Source organism: Lithobates pipiens, unplaced genomic scaffold (genome assembly GCF_037356315.1).
Source record: "Lithobates pipiens isolate NorthernLeopardFrog02 unplaced genomic scaffold, aLitPip1_a1.2 Scaffold_25, whole genome shotgun sequence".
Taxonomy (NCBI): domain Eukaryota; kingdom Metazoa; phylum Chordata; class Amphibia; order Anura; family Ranidae; genus Lithobates; species Lithobates pipiens.
In genome coordinates, this window is record NW_027507787.1 from 11,385,916 (window position 1) to 11,405,744 (window position 19,829).

The 19,829-nt window shown below is 44.5% G+C and overlaps 1 long non-coding RNA gene across 1 annotated transcript; it reads left to right on the forward strand.

Annotated features, from left to right (window-relative positions):
* Positions 1 to 10,869: 10,869 nt before the first annotated feature.
* LOC143930099 (uncharacterized) lies at positions 10,870 to 18,938 on the forward strand. The gene is made up of 3 exons (XR_013262710.1): positions 10,870 to 11,032; positions 11,928 to 11,981; positions 18,748 to 18,938. It is a non-coding gene; the product is annotated as an uncharacterized LOC143930099 (long non-coding RNA).
* Positions 18,939 to 19,829: the final 891 nt, after the last annotated feature.

Below are 19,829 nucleotides of genomic sequence, written 5' to 3' on the forward strand. Positions count from 1 at the left end.
TTGGTAGAGGGTTATTTACTGTAAGAGTGGCAAGGATGTGGAATTCCCTTCCACAGGTGGTGGTTTCAGTGGGGGGGACATTGATAGTTTCAAAAAACTATCAGATAAGCACCTGAACGACCGCAATATACAGGGATATACAATGTAAAACTGACATAAAATCACACACATAGGATGAACTTGATGGACTTGTGTCTTTTTTCAACCTCACCTACAATGTAACTATATGTAACTGTGACGGGCATCACTAATAGGGGCACAGGGTGAATGAGAACCCCACTATGATCTGTGCTAGTCAGACTCAATGCTGTATATATGTATATGTGGGAAGGCTGGCCACAGGCCAGCCTGTATTTGTGGGAGGAGTCTGAGGGACTATTTAACCCTCCTCCTCTGTCAGGGCCTGGGTTGGGGATTTCTAGGTGGGAGCTTGTCTTTGCAGAGCGGCGGTCGGCCGCCTCTCTCCCTCATCCCTGGGTCCACTGGCTTGTGGTGGCCACCCTGCCGTCACCCCCCCCCCTTTCGGTTCAACCATATTCCAGCAGGGAGGGGGGTTGCTTCTCCCGGCATTCGGGTATGGGGGAGGACGTTCGTCCTACTTCCTCCCTTTACCACCCACAGCTCTGGCTGACGTGCTGCCCGCCTCCTTCTCCTGGTGCTCATGCCGGGGGTGAGGGGGAGCGTCCTTCTGTTATCTTCCGCCTCTCGTTGGGGGGATGTTCACCTGCTCCACGAGGGAGCCACCCACCAGCTCCGCTCTCCAGGCATCTTTTCATAAGGGAGCCGCACGCCTGGTGAGGGGAGGTGGAGATAGGCGGCCTCCCCCTCTCCCCTCGCAGGTACGGAGCACCCGCCGTTTCTCTTCGTGGGGGGGGGGGGAGATAATCGACCGCGCCGCCTCCCCTTCCTCACATATGCTCTGTTCTGATGATTCTCCTAGTGGGGGGGAGGGGGAGGTAGTCGGCCGCCCCCCACCCCCCCCATACACACATATGTTGTACACCCGCCGATTCGGCCGTCCTTCACTCTCCCCTCCCTCAGCTCTCCGGCAGTCGGCTCGGTGTTCCTGCGGGGGGGAGGTGATAGGCCGTCCTTCGCCCACATTCTCCCCTCCCTCAGCTCTCCTGCGTGCAGTCCGCCCTTCCCACCGGGTTTTTCCCGTGGGGGGGAGGGGGAGGTAATCCCCCTCCCCCCCTCACATATGCAGGATACCCGCCGGTGCTCCTGGCGGGGGGAGGGGGAGGTATTTGGCTGCGCTGGCTCCCCCCCCACATAGGTGTTTTCCTGTAGTAAGTTGTAGCACTGTGTGCAGGCTCTCCATCACAAACTGCATTATGCTTTCATTGATGCTGCTTTGGTCATTGCTTTTCTGTCATAGCGTCCTGCCAGCGGTTTCTGTCATAGCGTTCTGCCAGCGTTTTCCGTCACTGCGTTCTGCCAGCGTTTTCTGTCATAGCGTTCTGCCAGCGTTTTCTGTCATAGCGTTCTGCCAGCGTTTTCTGTCATAGCGTTCTGCCAGCGTTTCTGTCATAGCGTTCTGCCAGCGTTTTCTGTCATAGCGTTCTGCCAGCATTTTCTGCAGCGTATTTCTGTCATAACGTTCTGCCAGCGTATTTCTGTCATAGCGTTCTGCCAGCGATTTTCTGTCACAGCGTTCTGCCTGCGATTTTCTGTCACAGCGTTCTGCCCAGCATTTCTGTCGCACCGTTCTGCCCAGCATTTCTGTCGCACCGTTCTGCCCAGCATTTCTGTCGCACCGTTCTGCCCAGCATTTCTGTCGCACCGTTCTGCCCAGCATTTCTGTCGCACCGTTCTGCCCAGCATTTCTGTCGAACCGTTCTGCCCAGCATTTCTGTCGCACCGTTCTGCCCAGCATTTCTGTCGCACCGTTCTGCCCAGCATTTCTGTCGCACCGTTCTGCCCAGCATTTCTGTCGCACCGTTCTGCCCAGCATTTTTGTCGCAGCGCTCAGTCCAGCATTTCTGTCGCAGCGCTCAGTACAGCATTTCTGTCGCAGCGCTCAGTCCAGCATTTCTGTCGCAGCGCTCAGTCCAGCATTTCTGTCACAGCTTCAGTCCAGCATTTCTGGCTCGTCGTTCTGGCCAGAATTTCTGGCACAGCGTTCGGCCAGCATTTTTCTGTCATAGCGTTCGGTCCAGCATTTTAGTCACAGCGTTCTGTCCAGCAGTTCTATTTAGCGTTTCTGCCCGGCATGTCTGTCATAGCGTTTCTGCCTGGCATGTCTGTCATAGCATTTCTGCCCTTGGATTTCTGCCTTAGCGTTTCCGCCCCCGGATGTCTGTCTTGGCGTTTCTGCCCCCGGATGTCTGTCTTGGCGTTTCCGCCCCTGGATGTCTGTCTTGGCGTTTCCGCCCCTGGATGTCTGTCTTGACGTTTCCGCCCCTGGATGTCTGTCTTGGCGTTTCCGCCCCTGGATGTCTGTCTTGGCGTTTCCGCCCCTGGATGTCTGTCTTGGCGTTTCCGCCCCTGGATGTCTGTCTTGGCGTTTCCGCCCCTGGATGTCTGTCTTGGCGTTTCCGCCCCTGGATGTCTGTCTTGGCATTTCCGCCTCTGGACTTCTGTCGTGGCATTCTACCCCTGGACTTCTGTCGTGGCGTTCTGCCCCTGGACTTCTGTCGTGGCGTTCTGCCCCTGGACTTCTGTCGTGGCGTTCTGCCCCTGGACTTCTGTCGTGGCGTTCTGCCCCTGGATTTCGGTCGTGGTTCTGCCCCTGGATTTCGGTCGTGGTTCTGCCCCTGGATTTCGGTCGTGGTTCTCCCCCTGGATTTATGTCGTAGTGTTCTGCCCCTGGATTTATGTCGTAGTGTTCTGCCCCTGGATTTCTGTGGTAGTGTTCTGCCCCTGGATTTCTGTCGTAGTGTTCTGCCCCTAGATTTCTGTCATAGTGTTCTGCCCCCGGATTTCTGTCATAGTGTTTCTGCCTCTGGATTTTCTCGGCGTACAGTTTTCTGCATTTCTGTCTTATGCCGCGTACACACGAGCGGACTTTTCAACATCCAAAGTCCGAAGGACTGAGTCCGTCAGACTATCCGATCGTGTGTGGGCTGCAACGGACTTTTGACTCGCCAAAGTCCGAAGGACTTTAGAATATGGAACATGCTTCAAATTTTCCCGAAGGAACTCCGCCGGACCCGGTCCCCTTCGAAAACTCCGCTTGTGTGTATGCTACTCCGACGGACTAAAACCGACGCTAGGGCAGCTATTGGCTACTGGCTATGAACTTCCTTATTCGAGTCGGGTCGTACGTCATCACGTTCGAATCCGTCGGAGTTTAGTGTGATTGTGTGTGGCCAAGTCCGTTCGGCCGAAAAGTCTGTCAGAACTCCGTCGGAATTCCAGCAGAACTCCGACGGAACTCCTTTGGAAGTCTGTCGGACATAAGTCCGCTCGTGTGTACGGGGCTTTAGTGTTTCCTGCCCCAGTATTTCTGTCAGTGTTCTGTCTTGCATTTCTGGCTCAGCGTTTCTGCCCCAGTTTTTTTTTTTTTTTTTTTTTGTCATGTCATTACTGCCTCAGCGTTCTGTCATTGCATTCTGCTCCTGGGTTTCTGTTCGTTTCTGCCTCAGCATTCGGTTCAGCATTTCTGTCGCAACATTCTGTCATAGGGTTGCTGTCCTTGCATTTCTGGCTCAGCGTTTCTGTCACTCATGGCATACTACGGTACCTGTTTTCATATTTGTTGTTTGTCATGTTTCATTGTGCCTGTGTTCATGTGGTACCTAGGGCAGTTAGCTAGGGCTCACACGTCAGGATCTGTCACGTCTACAGATCCATACGGGCTGAGGTTTCGTTATTAATGATTGTTGACCACAATCTTCTCGCCCGTATACCATACGTCATACGATGCATGTTTCATTCACCACACCTGTACGTCTACCCACCACGGTCCGTGGGTACTCTAGGCCTGAGTTCTGTTAATTACCTGTCTCTGCGCTGCAGGTTACTCGAGCCAACTCACTACTCACACGGGGGGGGGGGGGTTTCGTCATCAGGTTCATTTATGCGCTGCGGTCTTATTTTTCTGTCAATGTTCTCATTCTTAAGTAGGCAGAGGGGCGTTGTTGTTTTCATGTCTGGTTGTCTGTCTTTCCTTCTAGTTGCGTTCTCAGGTTGGGCCGTCTTGGCATCCATATCAATATCACCATGCCTGCACTCACTTACAGATGTCGTTTCACCATCGGGCTCACCCTCGGGTCGGAAGCAGGCGTCAATTTTCTTCAGTAGACATCCTGTTGCATTGAGGCCCTGGTTACCACCCTGGGATGTATACTCTCTCAAGGTGTGTCTTAAGACACGGTCCTTAGGTGGTAGGTTGGGGGACATTGTCATGATTCTGGATTCCATTCTCAGTTCCGATCTCTTGTCTAGGAGGTTTCTTGGAGTACTGCTCAGGAACATCAGTCCAGTCATCTTTTCTGATCCCCGGTCTGGTCCAGGTGGGGGGGGGGGGGATCATGCCATGGGACTTATTTCCCTGGGTTGGAGTCTGTTTCTAGTTCTTTGGTGCAGGACTCGGTCTCGGTTGGTAGGTCTCAGGCAGTAGCATGACCTGTTCGCATCCGGTGGGACCAATCTGTCTTGGCGTCTCCATGTTGATGATGCTCATTGCCATGGCACCTACTCCATCACATCAATCGGGCAGCCAGCTTTTCCTCTCCTATCACTGGTATTTTTTGGCACTCACCCTCTCACTTCCGCTTGCCAGGTATGGGTGTTCCATGGTGCTTCTTCTGGTGTCCGTTGTGGGTTTTTCAGTCTGCTCTGCCATATTCTTGCAGGGGATCCTCGGGTCAGCCCTCGTTCCCTTTTGCCATGTATCCTCTCATTCACAAGCAGTTCATTCTCATGTCTGGGTTACCTTGGGCATCAGGCTCATCCTATCCTTCACAGGACATTCATTTGGGTTTGCATAGCTTGCAGGCTTTAAGGGGGTTCTTTCTCATTTTCAGGTCAGGAGTCGGTGGATTCTACTCTCACAGCGGTTACTTATCGGTTACTTACAGTTGGCGTTTGGGCATACGTCATTTTATGGCTGGGATCTTTACCTTCCCTTTTCCACCTAAACTTGTGTCTTTTTGCCCTCTTTTCAGGCATACTGACCAGCCAGGCCATGGCACACCTCAGGCCTTGTTTCTTAAGTAATATCACATTTCCCACTTGAAGACTCCGATTACAAGTGGGAAGGCTGGCCACAGGCCAGCCTGTATTTGTGGGAGGAGTCTGAGGGACTATTTAACCCTCCTCCTCTGTCAGGGCCTGGGTTGGGGATTTCTAGATGCCCACCCACCCGTTTCCCCCAGCTTTGTCACTCATACTCATAGTATTTTTTCTTGTTCTTACATTCAGGGTATGCCCTCTTTTCAGGCATACTGACCAGCCAGGCCATGGCACACCTCAGGCCTTGTTTCTTAAGTAATATCGCATTTCCCACTTGAAGACTCCGACAAATAATGTGTGCTGTCTCATTATGTTGTGCTATTTGCTGTGCTAGTTTGGGGTGTGACTGCATTCTATTGTCTATTTTGGCTGTCTGCCTCAATTATTATGAGATGTCTAAGTGTCTTGCTATGAGGAAAGAGAGAGGGGGATTCCTCCAGCAGCCCCCCTGTTAAGACTGTTTACTGATGAGAAGTTAAACACACTTGACCTGTGTGTCCATTGTCATTGGACAGTTAAACCCGCCCTGTTTTCCAAGGGTGGGAGGAAGTGTTTTGAAGTGGGATCTGTATAACGTGTTTGAATAAAGATTCATTCCTGCTTGAACCTCAAACAGAGCCTCGTCTCGTACTTGGGGGAGAATTATTTGTATGGGTTCCTTGTTCGGCTGATTGAAGTGTTCGGTAGCTGTCTTTGTGTTTGGGTATGGAATGTTCTAAACAACTTTAACCTCTTTCATACTCGGGTGTCGTTACAGTAACTATATGTAAAAGTTTTATGTAAAATTTTTCTGCCATTGTTTAAAGATTTGAAAATATTTCCTTAAATTGTTCTGCTTTCTCTCTGTGATCATGGAACACGGTCAGAAGGTCTTGCACGTGATTACACATATTGAGGATATCAACCTGAACAGCTTGGAGAGCCCTGCTTACTGATTACAATCGTGATGAGTAATTCTAAATGATGGTCAAGCGAAATAGGAAGCTCACTGTGTTTGAAGAACATTGCAATTGATATCCTGAAGTGTTTTCCCTGATGCTGTAGTGACTAGTAAGCTTAATTGATTAAAAATATCTTCAAAGTTTGAGTTAAAATTTCTAATGCTTTTGTATTTTTCTGTCCAACGTATTTAACTCAGCAACGGCACATTAGGAATAAGAGATTTTCTTTTTGGGCGCTGGAAAAACTTGATGACGGCTTACACTGTGCCAATAGCCAGGGCAGGACTTAGGGTGGTGGGGGCCCCTGGGCTTGGGTCACTTTCGGGCACTACCTTCTATAAAATACTGTATTTATTGGCATGTAACACGCACCCCAAGTTTAGTAGGGAATTTTAAGGAAAAAAAACTTTTAGGAGGGAAGTTTAAGGAGAAAAATGACATTTAAATGCCCATCAATGCAGCCTGTCATTGCAGTCTTGAAGTTTAAAAATGGATCTGCCGAGATACATAGTCTTCTTTATCTCGGTGGCTCTCGGGTCCTCTTAGCGGCTCTTGGTGGCTCTCGGTGGCTAAGGGTCCGAGAGTAGGCGAGTGTAGTCGGCTCGGCTCACATTCACGCCCAGTCCCTGTGTTATGTCCATCATTGGGCGGGACTGGGCGTAACTGTGAGAGGAGATGAGCCGATTAAACTTGGCTATGTATCTCAGTGGGGCCCATGGACTTGAGCCCAGTCAAGCCCAATGGTAAGTCCAGCCCTGCCAATAGCATTCCGTATATGCGGAAAAGCATTCAGATCATTAACAACCAATTTGAGTTTATGTGCAGCACAGTGAGCAAAAGCAGTTTTAGGATATTTTCTCTTTATTATGGCTTTAACGCCACCTTTTCCTGCCATTATATCCATATCCATCATATCCTTAGAAATTTTTAAGTTTAATTAAAATTTAGAACATGTATCCATAATCATATTTGCAATTTAGATGGCATCCATTTTTTTTTTTTTTAAGGTTGCAAATCCAAGGAATTCTTCTCTGATGTCAACTACGGTGCTGCTTGTCTACAAAATGTACTCCAAGTGACATCTGTTCTTTTCTGGATATGCCGGAACTTTGCATATTCCCACTGCATCATTGGTAGCAGTGGGAATATGCACACGATCATTTTCAGAGCCATGTAAATAGTGTTCGAATTGTGAGACACCTTGTGTCTCACAAGACATTTGCCGCATGGCTCTGTAAACGACCATCTGAACTCGTCACTACTGGAATTCTATTTGAATATATACATGATTGGTTCTTTTGAAAGAATACAAGTGTCTGTCTGATTTTTGAAGCCACCACCTTCCTTTGTTGTTCATGTTTACAGTATAAATAAAAGCAGGAGAGCATTCTATAGCAGGATTTTGCTAAGCTCAATGTGATATCAGCGCCTGTCCGTGTTACTTATGCATTATACAAGAGAGTTATGATTATGCTTATTAGTGCATGGAATTATTTTCTTATAGGAGAAGCTTTAATATTTCCACTACAGACCTCCACCTCCAAAATATCCTGATGTGTGGCGCAGAGAGAGAAAGCATTCAAAATATTGTTCTTCTGGTACAGGACACCAGAGATCATGCACCGTTATGAGCCCTCCTTGTCCCCTCTTTGCTGGAGGTATGGTAAAATCAGAGGTACTCATTAGCATATATTTTGGCAGTTTGAGTTAATTACTCCTTTTTGGTCCATGGTGATGTCTCTACTCCGATGATTATTTGAGTCCTTCCTCTCGTTTGATCCATTGTATTACCTCCTTGGCCTTCCCTTTACAGACTTGGGGAAAAAAACGAAAATAAACTGGCCTCATAGATTTTATTAGCAGCTAAGAGAGTTATTCCAATGTGTTGGCTGGCCTCTATCCCTCCCTCTCAAGAGCAACTCCTCAACGTCTTTGGCGAAATTCGTAGAATAGAGCACATAATGGCATTAGTAGGAGATGCTATTGACAGGTTTGACGGGCTCTGGGAATTGTGGGACAAATCTCAATACGGTACCCCTTCCTGACTCTGTCAGAATCATATCAATATTTTAATTCCCACCCCAACCTGATGTAACCCTCTCCCCTCCTCATAACTTGTTCCCTTGCTGATCGCTACTTGCCATCCAGCATACTACCTCCTTATCCTATGGTATAAATCTGTGTTGGTTAATTTTGCTTTACTTTCTAGTTGACTAAAGAGAACAATGGCTATAACCTTTAGTCGATTTGCTCTACTACTCTCCTTTTTTTTGTCTGTTTTCTGTTTCTTGTTTGATGCCTTATAGCTCTCTCCAAGCTCAATGTGTTTTACTTGTAATGTAAAAATCTCTAATCTGCCCCTATCCTTTTCCTCTATCCCCAACGGGGGTACAGACTTCCTGGACCCCAAAATAGTGGAAAAATTTTGATTGGACTACAGAAAGTACTTTGACCCCCAACGAAATATGGAGAGCAACCCAGCTCAAGATTGCCCACCGGGCCCACATCCCTTTCCTGTCTCCCAAATCCAACCGAGATGGGACCTCATGCCCCCTATGTCAAGCATCAAAACCACCTCTCTCACACTGCTTTTGGCTCTGCCCCTCCATCTCTACATTTTGGGATCAAGTTATTTCCTTAATTTTCAAAGTCACCCGGCTGAAGTTGCCCTTACTCCTGATCTTCGGATACTGCGACCCTTTGCTGCTACCTTGGTCCCTGACCTCTAGAGTCTCTTCCTTTGGTACGACCTCCAAATACTCTTCTTCCAAAGACTGGATCTTGTTATGCTTGCTTATCGCCCGGAGGCTCATCCTTAAACACTGGATTTCACCCCAAGGTCCACCTATTTCCCAACTCAAAAAGGACCCCCTTACCCTCTTATTCAGAGAACGACTTCTGACAGATTTCAAGGAACTCATATCTAAAGCTCGTTTCTTCTACAGGCGGCAAGCTTTCATCCTTTCGGCCCTTCCACCAGCCGACCAAGCCACATTGGAACAATTCACGTTCTCTTATGACAAGCCATCCTCAAAGGACTAATGAAAGGCACTCCCAATGCCCATACACTATGCTTCTCACCAGTGACACAATGGTTGAGTATCTACATGGACCACCACCACTGAGACTCTCTGCCCTCCACCCACATCCTCCCCCCTCCCTCTCTCCCTCCCTTGCTACCCCGGTTATAGTTACTGTTGTTTTACTTTTAATAGCAGGGGCCTGTAGACCAATCCATCCAGTGTCTTCTATGCTTTAGGCCTATGGTTATTTCTGATGGTCCCTCATAACCTCACCACGTGAGATTTCCTGTTTTTTATAAAGCTTTTCTACAACCCCGTAAGGCTAGTCTTTCAGCATTAATACTAGTCTTTTGTATTGCTTCTGACTTGTGTAAATTACTGTGTTCTGTAAATCGTTATCAAAATTGACTGTCAATTATCTGTATGATTGTCTTTTGATTCCCAATAAAAACTTTTGGAAAAAAAAAAATCTCTAATAAACATACAATTAAAAAAGTCAGTCAGCCAATGAGAAGAGAAGGAGGGAGGGGGGGGGGGGGGGGGGCAAGCCGCAACTCTGTGTCCAAATGGAGATATGAAGCTGTGACTCAGGTGAAAGCTGCTTGCTGTGGGGGCACTCAACCGGAGGGAGGGACCGGGAGAGCCGAAGAGGATCTGGGCTGCTCTGTGCAAATACACTGCACAGTGATAAGTATAACCTGTTTGTTATTTTTACCTAAAAAAATCTGAGACTTTACAATACTTACATACAAATGAATCATTGGTGATTGGAAAGACTGCAACAAACTTTTTAATCTTAATTGTAATCATGGGTCCATGACGAGGGCAGGCAGTCACAATTTAAAAGATGGGAGAGAAGGTTTAATCTGAAATTGTGTAGAGGGTACTTTACCATTAGAGCAAAAACATCAGCTGTGAGTGTTGACAAAATCAAAAGCCTTCTAGATGTGTTCTCCTCAATGAGCACACTATATAAGGGTATGTATACTGTACTCTTAGAAGACTAAAACTGATACACACACACACACACACACACACACACACACACACACACACACACACACACACACACACACTTTGGACTTGATGGACCTGGGGTTCTTCCAACCCTATCTACTATGTAACTATATATTCATTCAGTCATCAGCTATGGAATTCTTGACCTAATGTTCAATATGGCTGGGACATTTTTGAAATCTGTTCATTTGAATGAGTCAGGTTCACATATGTGCATTGCATCCACACTCCGCATTGCCCAAAAAAAGTGTCAGTTTTCTAGGCATTGTGGTGCGAATTGCAGACACATAATCTTCTATGGGAACACATCTGATTTGCAGATGCTTTCTGTTCTGAACACAAATTCTTTCCCCCTCTTCACTACATCTCCCCTCTCCCAGGTCAGCTGATCCACAGCTACAACAGAGAGGAACTGCTGATCAGCTGCTTTTTCTCTTCAGGTGCCAATTCCAGCTCTGGTTTCTCTGCGACTAGTGTGAACCCAGCCTTAGAGAGTCATCTATAACTCATGTAAGATTTGGGTATAATTAGCTTTTAAATGATACACCAAGGAGGCAACACCCCTTCCTTCCTGGAACATTACAATAATTTAAAAAGGTTCCTCTATAAAATGAATGTCAGGTTTGGTGAAAAATCAAACTGGTTTTTCAAGAGATTCACATCGCCCTTTACAAGCAGGAAACAACTTGGGTATAAAAGCATCAGGTTCATCTTCTTCATAACAGAACTTGCTATTCCTTTGAGTTAACTTTGAACTTACTTGCTAGCACCAGCCAACAACAATGTCTTCTAAAGGTGGATCTCATGGACATCATGGACACCATGAACAACATGAACAACATCAAAAACATCATGATCAGAAGTGCCAGGACCGTAAGTAGCTTTTTATACTTATAGAACCCTTCAGAAAGTGGAAAAGTTGACGATCGGCCTTACACTGTTTTGGGGTCTACAATATGATGTGTTAATTTAAATCCACAAGTCCCATGCCACAAATAAATATACAATAACATAACTCTAATGCCGCATACACACGACTGGACTTTCCGGCAGACTAGGTCTAGGGATTAGTCTGTCAGACAACCCGATCGTGTGTGGGCAAAACCGCTTGTCTGTGTGCAGGACCAAATACAACGCAAGGGAAGCTATTGGCTACTGGCTATTGAACTTCCTTGTTTAGTACCGTTTACGTCATCACGTTCAAAATGAATGGACTTACGAATGGACTTAGTCCGTTCGTGTGTGGCCAATTCCGTTTGGAAAGTCCGTCGGAACTCCGCCAAAAGTCCATCGGGAAGACCGTCGGACCTAGTCTGTCGGAAAGTCCGGTCGTGTGTATGCGGCATAAGGGGTTTTTAATATAAGAGATAACTTATTAAGGACTTTTGAAGAAAAAATAAATAAAAGTCTAAATTAATATACCTGTTTCATAGAAACCATGCTTCAGCATGTTCAAGTATTTTATGTAAGAATACGTTTTAATCAAACCACCAGCAGCAAGCGCATTATAGGTTTTTAGCGGTGTGTAGTGCCATGTGTCATTCCCATTCATTTGTGTCATACAAATATGCTGCTGTAAGTCTGAGCAATTATCAGACATCAAAGATATAGAAATACTTGCTACTAGACACTTTTATCAAATTCAGATTTAGTGTTTTCTTTTTGAATTGTTCTTTTTTTTTATATATATATTATCATTAACAGTAGTGATCTAAGGCCTAAAAAGACACATGGCTTCATAAATAATGTCCCTACTTTTCCTTTTCAGCATGCAAACCAGTGCAGCAATGTCAGGACCAAAAACCAAAGTGCCCTAAGCCTGGTGAGTTAGTAAACAGCAAAAATAATTTACATGCCATTTTTATGTATTCAGCTGGAATAAATTGCCATTATGTTTTTTTTCTTTTTTTTTATGGAAACAATTATATAGAACACATCAGTGATAATTCATTTTCACTTTGCTTATTTCAACTTTTATATGAGATCGGTTACTGCTTATTTATTGTTAAAGTATTACTAAAGGCATAACATTTTTAGGTATTGACACAGTGGTAGGGGGTTAAAATCTCTGTTAGGTTTTTATTACTGTCTGTGTCCCCATTAGCGAGATTCACTGTCTCTAATTATCCTGATCATCATTGGCATGGGGATTAAATGTGAGGGTAGATACACGTTTTTGAATTGCCACCAAAACAAGAATAGAGGGAAAATCTTTCAATGGGGATCAGTGGTGGTGCGTCCATAGAGGGCGCAGGAGCGCCACCCCCTCTCTCCTGCACCGCTCTATCACCAATAGATAGATTCATGCATTGCATGAATCTATATATTGTCACTGCTCCTGCCCCTTATTCAGGTGTCCGGCATCTGAATTACAGCGGTAGGGCTTCTTTGGAAGTGCCTGATTAGAGCTGTCAGCTCTAATAGGTGTCCTGATTAGAGCCGTGGTCTCTAATAGGCTTCCAAAAGGGTAAACAGTGGGTGCACTGCTCTGTGTTCACTGTTTACACAGTGTAGTGTTAGAGAAGTGAATACATTTCTTCCCTAACACTGACCCGCCTCTCAGCCAATCAGTTTGCCGGGTCTGGGTTACCTGTCACATGATTGGCTGAAATCACAGGCGCTGTGATTGGACGCCTACCAGGCATCCAATCATTGCAGAAGACAAAAGGAGGAGCGCGGGAGAAGAGGATATGGAGGACACCGGACACCGCTTGCCGATGTCACCCACTGCACACTAGAGACGAGGTAAGTGCCGTGCAGATGGCGGGTGGGGGCACAGCGGCAGCACTTAATGGGCACAGCGGCAGCACTTAATGGGCACAGCGGCAGTACTTAATGGGCACAGTGCCAGCATTTAATGGGCACCGTGGCAGCGTTTGATGGGCAAAGTGGCTGCGTTTGATGGCACAGTGAGGCTGCAATTGATTGGGTTTTTTTCTGAATTTTTCAGTTTGTTTGCACCCCCCCAAAAATGTTGAGCACCAGCCGCCACTGATGGGGATACCTTTCCCATGCCATCTAATGTCCCTACTTTTCCTTTGCAGAATGCAAGCCAGTGCAGCAATGTCAGGACCAAAAACCAAAGTGCCCTAAGCCTAGTGAGTCAGTAAACATCAAATATCATTTACAAATATAATTTGTATGTACTCAGCTGGAATACATTTGCCTATATATTTTTTGTGGCAGGAATTATGTAGTACACATCAGTGGTAAATCAATTTCATTGCATTTAGGGCAACTTATACAGCGGGTAAAATAAGTATTGAACAAGTCACCATTTTTCTAGGTAAATATATTTTCAAAGGGGCTATTAACATAACATTTTCACCACATGTCAGTAACTACCCATGAAACCCATACATACAAAGAAACCAAAACAAATAAGTTCAGAAATTAAGTTATGTGTAATAAATAGGAATGACAAAGTGAAAAAGTATCGAACACATGAAGAAAAAGAGGTGCAAAAAGGCACGGAAAACCAAGACACCAGCTTAAATCTATCAGTAATTAGAAAGCAATCCTGTTCCTTGTCAGTGCAAATTAATATCAGCTCGTTCAGTCTCAACTGATGGTCTATAAAAAGGTGTCTCATTACCAAGGTGTCCAGTGAGCACTGTTGGGGCCATTATCCAAAAGTGGAAAGAACATAATTTCACCATAAACCGGCCACGACCAGGTGCTCCTCGCAACTGTTCTGACAGAGGAGTGAAAAGAATTATCAGAAGAGTTGTCCAAGAGCCTTTCTCAACCTTTTCAACACAGAGGAACCCTTGAGATAGTTCTCCGGTCTCGGGACCCCTGCTAAAAATTAGAAATCTACAATTCATGATACATTAGTGTGATGGTCGTTGGAAACAATGGTCCTTACAATTGTGGTCATTGGGAAGAATTACCTCCTTGCAGATAGCTAAAAGGGATCAATGGGATCTTGGGAACAGTGGGAACTTATCTGAGAGGCAGAAATTGCCCAATGCTGGAGGAACCCCTAGCAACCTCTGGAGGAACCCTAAGGTTCCACGGAACCCTGGTTGAGAATCACTGTACATTGTAGACACATCTCTGTGGTAGGGGAAGTCTTTGTTCCCCTGCAATGCATTGGCTTGATTACTTGTTGCTACTCACAAAACAATTACAAACTCACCTATCTGCTTGCATGCACTGGACATTGGGTGCTCCTTTTTACTTACCTTTAGAAATAAATATATATTTACATTTTAGTTTGCTTTTTTTTTTAATTGAAAAAAAACAACTTTATGGAGAAAAAGGTACATGGTACAAAAGGGGGCAAAGTCATGGGTAAAACAGTTCTACAGATTGACTGCAAGTAGCAGATTACACAACTTTAGGCATCATGCGCCGGATGGATCTTGTGGTCGGAATGTCCAACCATGTGTACAAGGCATTTCAGGTATACACTGACTTTGCTGAGTGCAACAAAGTTTAGATGTTCAGGTACGAGTCTCTCACTATCTGCTAACCACCTATATCACACCGTGGGATATTTAAGTGGACAGCCTCTATGTGTATAAATCAGTTTTTTTTTAATACACATAGAGGCTTTTTTTCCACCTCTGGATTATGGGGGGTATTTCCTACATCCAGTTCCGATGCCACTGTTTCATATAAAAAAGAAACAGTGTTTCCTATAAAAAGCTAGCAAGGAATTTATCTACCTCTGGATCCACAAGTAGGCCCATTAGGCCTAAATTAGGATCTAGAACCGCTGGTGAACCCATCTTGTCATGCAGATTGTGAATTACCTGAAGCCAAAAGTTTTTATAACCGGGCAACTCCATAACAAATGATAGAGCCAGGTGCGGAGGCACATAATGGACAAAGTGTACTACGTGTGGACTGGTATTGCACAATTTTCTGGGTTGTCAAATATGCTCAATGTAGGATATCCTGTATAGTTGTTTTAACCGGTCTGACATTTTAGGGGAAACTGTTAGTATGATCTCAAATTTATTTCCAATCCGTTTTTTCTATGACCCCAATATCGGGTTCCCATCTACTTTTGGCTTTGTCAGCCAATGTTGTTGCTGTGGGAAGGCAGATAGTGAAGTATTGGGTAGAGGTTAGTTTAGTGGACTCTGTGCCTAGAACAGTATCCAGTATGGCATTTTCGTTTAAGCTGTACCACAGTAGATGGAAGGATCAGCTAGGTTTTGTTATTTTCTTTAAAATACTTTAAAATAAGTTGCCACAGCAGAATCTCCAGCATTGCCTCTCAGCTCTGACAACTGTAAAGCAAAAGAGGGCATCACACCTTTTTTTTTTTTTCCATTATATCAAATATATTAAATATAATCCAGGTACAATAATGTGATCATTTTGTATTGGGTTCAATGATTGGGGTATAGCTGGGGGAGATAAGTAGGTGCCCAAGAGCAAGGAGGTGTAAATTACTTAAACTGTTTGTCAAGCCAAAAACATTTTTTTTTCTAGTTTTGGACAAAGTGATAAAGGATCAGAATTCCGCTCAGGTTTTTGCTGCTGTTTCAGGGTCCATTAAATATAATTACCCTCACTCCCTGTCCTACTATAAGTGTTTTACCATGAAAGTCCATCAACATAAACTGCATGTGAAGTTCATCAATATTAGACTGTAAAGTGCTGCGTTCTTGTGCAAATACACTGCAACACCCAACACAGACTCCCAGCAGCGAGTGCGCATTTACCCGCAGGTGTGGACCCCCTGGGCTTATGCCGAGGTGGGTCAGCAAGGCTTTTGAATAGATGTATATCCACCTGATGGCATGGGAATCCTCTTATGCATTCACTGGCAGCATGCTTAATTCTTGAACCATGGACTGCACATATATTCTTTCTTTTTTTAAATTTCACATTGATGACATTCCAAAGAGATGCAGGTAGGTTACTTGGCTTCTGTCCAAAATTGGCCCTAGTATATGAATGGGGACCTTGGATTGTGGGCTCCTTGAGGGTAGGGACCGATGTGAGTGTGCAATGTACAGGGATATGGACAATTGTAGACTGGATGGACTGGTGCCTTTATTCAACCTTACTAACTTGGTAACTATGTAACTATGAATTTATTCTGATTGATCTTTGCATATTGATGAGTTTCTTGCATGAATATAGGAATAGGTTGATTTATGTATCAGTGACATAGCACCCTAGCACTTTATTCCACATTATTTTAGTAGGCAGAATATTACTATAGTTTGGTATCAGGGTGTACTACTATTAATTCTACTATTAATGCTACGGCATCCTAGCAGTGGGCAACTAATGTCCTGTACACACGACCGGTTTTCTCATCGGAAAAAAATAAATAAAAATTTCCGACGGAGTTCCGACAGAATTCTGCTGAAACATTCTAGTGTGCACCCCATCACACCAAATTCCGACCACCAAGAACGCGGTAAAAAGGGAGATATCACCGCTCCAGGAAAAACAAAGATAATGAACTTAACTCTCGGGTCGGAAGTCGTAGGTGCTGGCAATGGCTAATAGCAATGAACAGGAACAGATTCTGGACAGCCGCACTCTTGAAAAGTAGCTTCTTTTATTGAACTATGAATAAGCACTATCGCTAGTGCGAAACTTCAGCTATTTTGTCTGTTGTGATTTCCATCTTTTTTTTTTTATGTGAATTTTTCTCAATAAAAGAAGGCTACTTTTCAAGAGTGCGGCTGTCCAGAATCTGTTTATTGCGCAACGCGGTGACGTACAGCATGTAAGACGGGACTAGAAAAAGGAAGTTCAATAGCCAGTAGCCAATAGCTTCCGTCTCGTACTTGCTTCAGAGCATGCGTCGTTTTTGGTCTGTCGGAACAGCATACAGACGAGCGTTTTTCCCGATAGGAATTGGTTCGGTCGGAAATATTTAGAACATGCTCTCTTTCTAGGTCCGTCAGAATAATAAAAAAAAAAAAGTCAGATGAAGCATACACACGATCGGAATATATGATAAAAAGCTTCCGTTTGACTATTTCTGTCTGACATTTAGCTTGTGTGTACGCAGCATCAGGAATCTTGTATTATCCACATGCACATTAGCTCTTTAATATTTTTTTTCACAATTTTTTTTATTTAGCTTTTCACACTTTGCACGAGTGACATTTATAATATCCATCCTCATACTGTTTTCCCTACCTTGAGTCACTGACCAGAACAAGCATGCAGCCAGTTACATGGGAAAAGTCCTCATCCTGCTGCTAGGTAGTAAAGACAGAATGAGGATGACAGCCTTGGAGATTCCACCTTTAAAAACAAGTCAGCGATGGATTCCAAGACATTTCTGTATCGCAGGTTCACTTTTGGGCCAACAGTATCAGCCAATTATTGGAATGTCACATTTAGGAGGATTTACTCTTTTATAGACAAATCCTTCAGTTCAATCATACAGAGCAAATTCAAAGACATGCCTGTCTAAAAGAATTTAGGAGAATTTATGGGCATTCGCTCTTAGCCCTTGTACACACGGTCGGACATTCCGACGGAAAATGTCCGATCGGACCATTTTGTCGGATAATCCGACTGTGTGTGGGCTCCATTGGACTGTTTCCATCGGAATATCCGACGGACAAAGTTTTAGCCCCCGTACACACGGTCGGAGAATCCGTCGGAATGTGTCCTATCAGACCGTGTTGTCGGATAATCCGACTGTGTGTGGTATGCATCGGACTGATTCCGTCGGAATATCCGTCGGACCAAGTTTTCCAACATGTTGGAAATATTTTCCGACAAACTGGTCCGATAGGACATACTCCGATCATGTGTAGAGAATTTCGATCGGACAAAGTGCCACGCATGCTCAGATCAAATTCCTACATCAAAGCTATTGGCTACTAGCCTGAACGTAGTCCCATCGTAAAGAAAATACGTCATCACGTTCTGAAAGATCGGATTTTTCGACAACTTTGTCCGACCGTGTGTATGCAACATTTCGGACACGATCCGACGGACAAAATCCGACGGATTTGGTTGTCGAAATGTCCGACCGTGTGTACAAGGGCTTAGAGCTGGGCTATAAAACTTTACGACAACATGATCTGATCGGACTTTGTCCAATTGTGTGTAGAAAATTCCGATCGGACAAAGTGCCACGCATGCTCAGATCAAATTCCTAGACCAAAGCTATTGGCTACTAGCCTGAACGTAGTCCCGTCGTAACAAAATAATGTCATAACGTTACGTACGATCGGATTTTCCGACAACTTTGTCCGACCGTGTGTATGCAACACAAGTTTCGGACAAAATCCGTAGGACAAAATCCGATGGATTTTGTTGTCGGGATGTCCGACCGTGTGTACAAGGGCTTACAGGCTTCTCTGCCATCATAAGTTCAATGTATGGAAATCACGGCTTCTGTGATTCAGGGCTTGAGGATCAACAAGAAAGTAGTAGTAGTGGTTGTATTGGGGTATATTTAGGGATGCCATACTAATTTATTGTGTAGAGGCTGACAACACGCACAATTTAGTACCTATATAATTAGTGATTACTGAATACCAGGTTTCTCAGAAAGTGTATATACAGAAAGTGTATATATTCTATAAGGTCAGTTAAGAATACAAATGTATAACATGTATTCATATTATAATTTTCTGTCTGCACAGATCCTTGCCTCCCCTGCCCTCCTGAGCCATGCCAGACCCAACAACAAGGATGTAAAAAATAAAATCTACATGAAAGACTCAAATGAAACAATACCAAGCAAACAAATGATTAAAAATGTTATGTTGTCTGTGTCTTGATGTTCTGTGCAAATCTGCATATTCAATAAATTTGGTAAAAACAACAACAAAAAGCTTCTGGAAATTCTTTCCTGACATTTGCAATGTTATGCCCAAAGGGTCGGTGTGTTGAAAAGAATAAACAAACCTATGTGAAGTTTGAGATGCTTTGATTATTATTTACTCTAATGCCCCATACACGCGTTCCGATTATCGGACTACAAAAGTCGCTTTCGGACAGATCGTTCGATAATCTGATCACACGTATTTGACATACTTTAAAATACGTAGCTACGCACAATGGAAGATTTTTCCAGAATCGTACGACAAAAATCTTACACACATTTTGCACTGTTGTATTCGATCTTAGTTGTATGCAACAAAATGTGAACGATCTGTCTTACGATAATCGGAACGTGTGTACGGGGCATAAGTCTCCTGAATAAAAAGTGGCATCAGTTTCTTATTATTGTTCGCAGGGCCACCATTAGAAATCATAGGGCCCTATATAGTCTGACTGACAGGATGTCCTGCCCAGTGTCCCCCATGCACTTCCCCCCATTGCCCCACAATCTGCACCCTCTGCATTGGCTTTCCTTAGCTATGCTATTTAAATTCCTGTTTACAGTATACGATAATGTGATCAGGCTCACCTGATCTAGTGTGCTATATATTCTGGGTGAGTTTTCAATACATTTTACATAATACAGAGAACAGTCATTGAAAGTCATTGATAAAAAAAAAAGCGTGGGGTTCCTCCATTTCAATTACCAGGCCCTTCAGGTCTGGTATGGATATTATGGGGAACCCTGTGTCAAATTTAAAAAGAAAAATTACGTGGGGTTCCCCCAAATATCCATACCAGACCCTTCAGGTCTGGTATGGATTTTTAGGGGGAACTCCATACCGTGTTTTTTTTTTTATTTGGTGTGGAGTTCCCCCTAAAAATCCATACCAGACCCTTT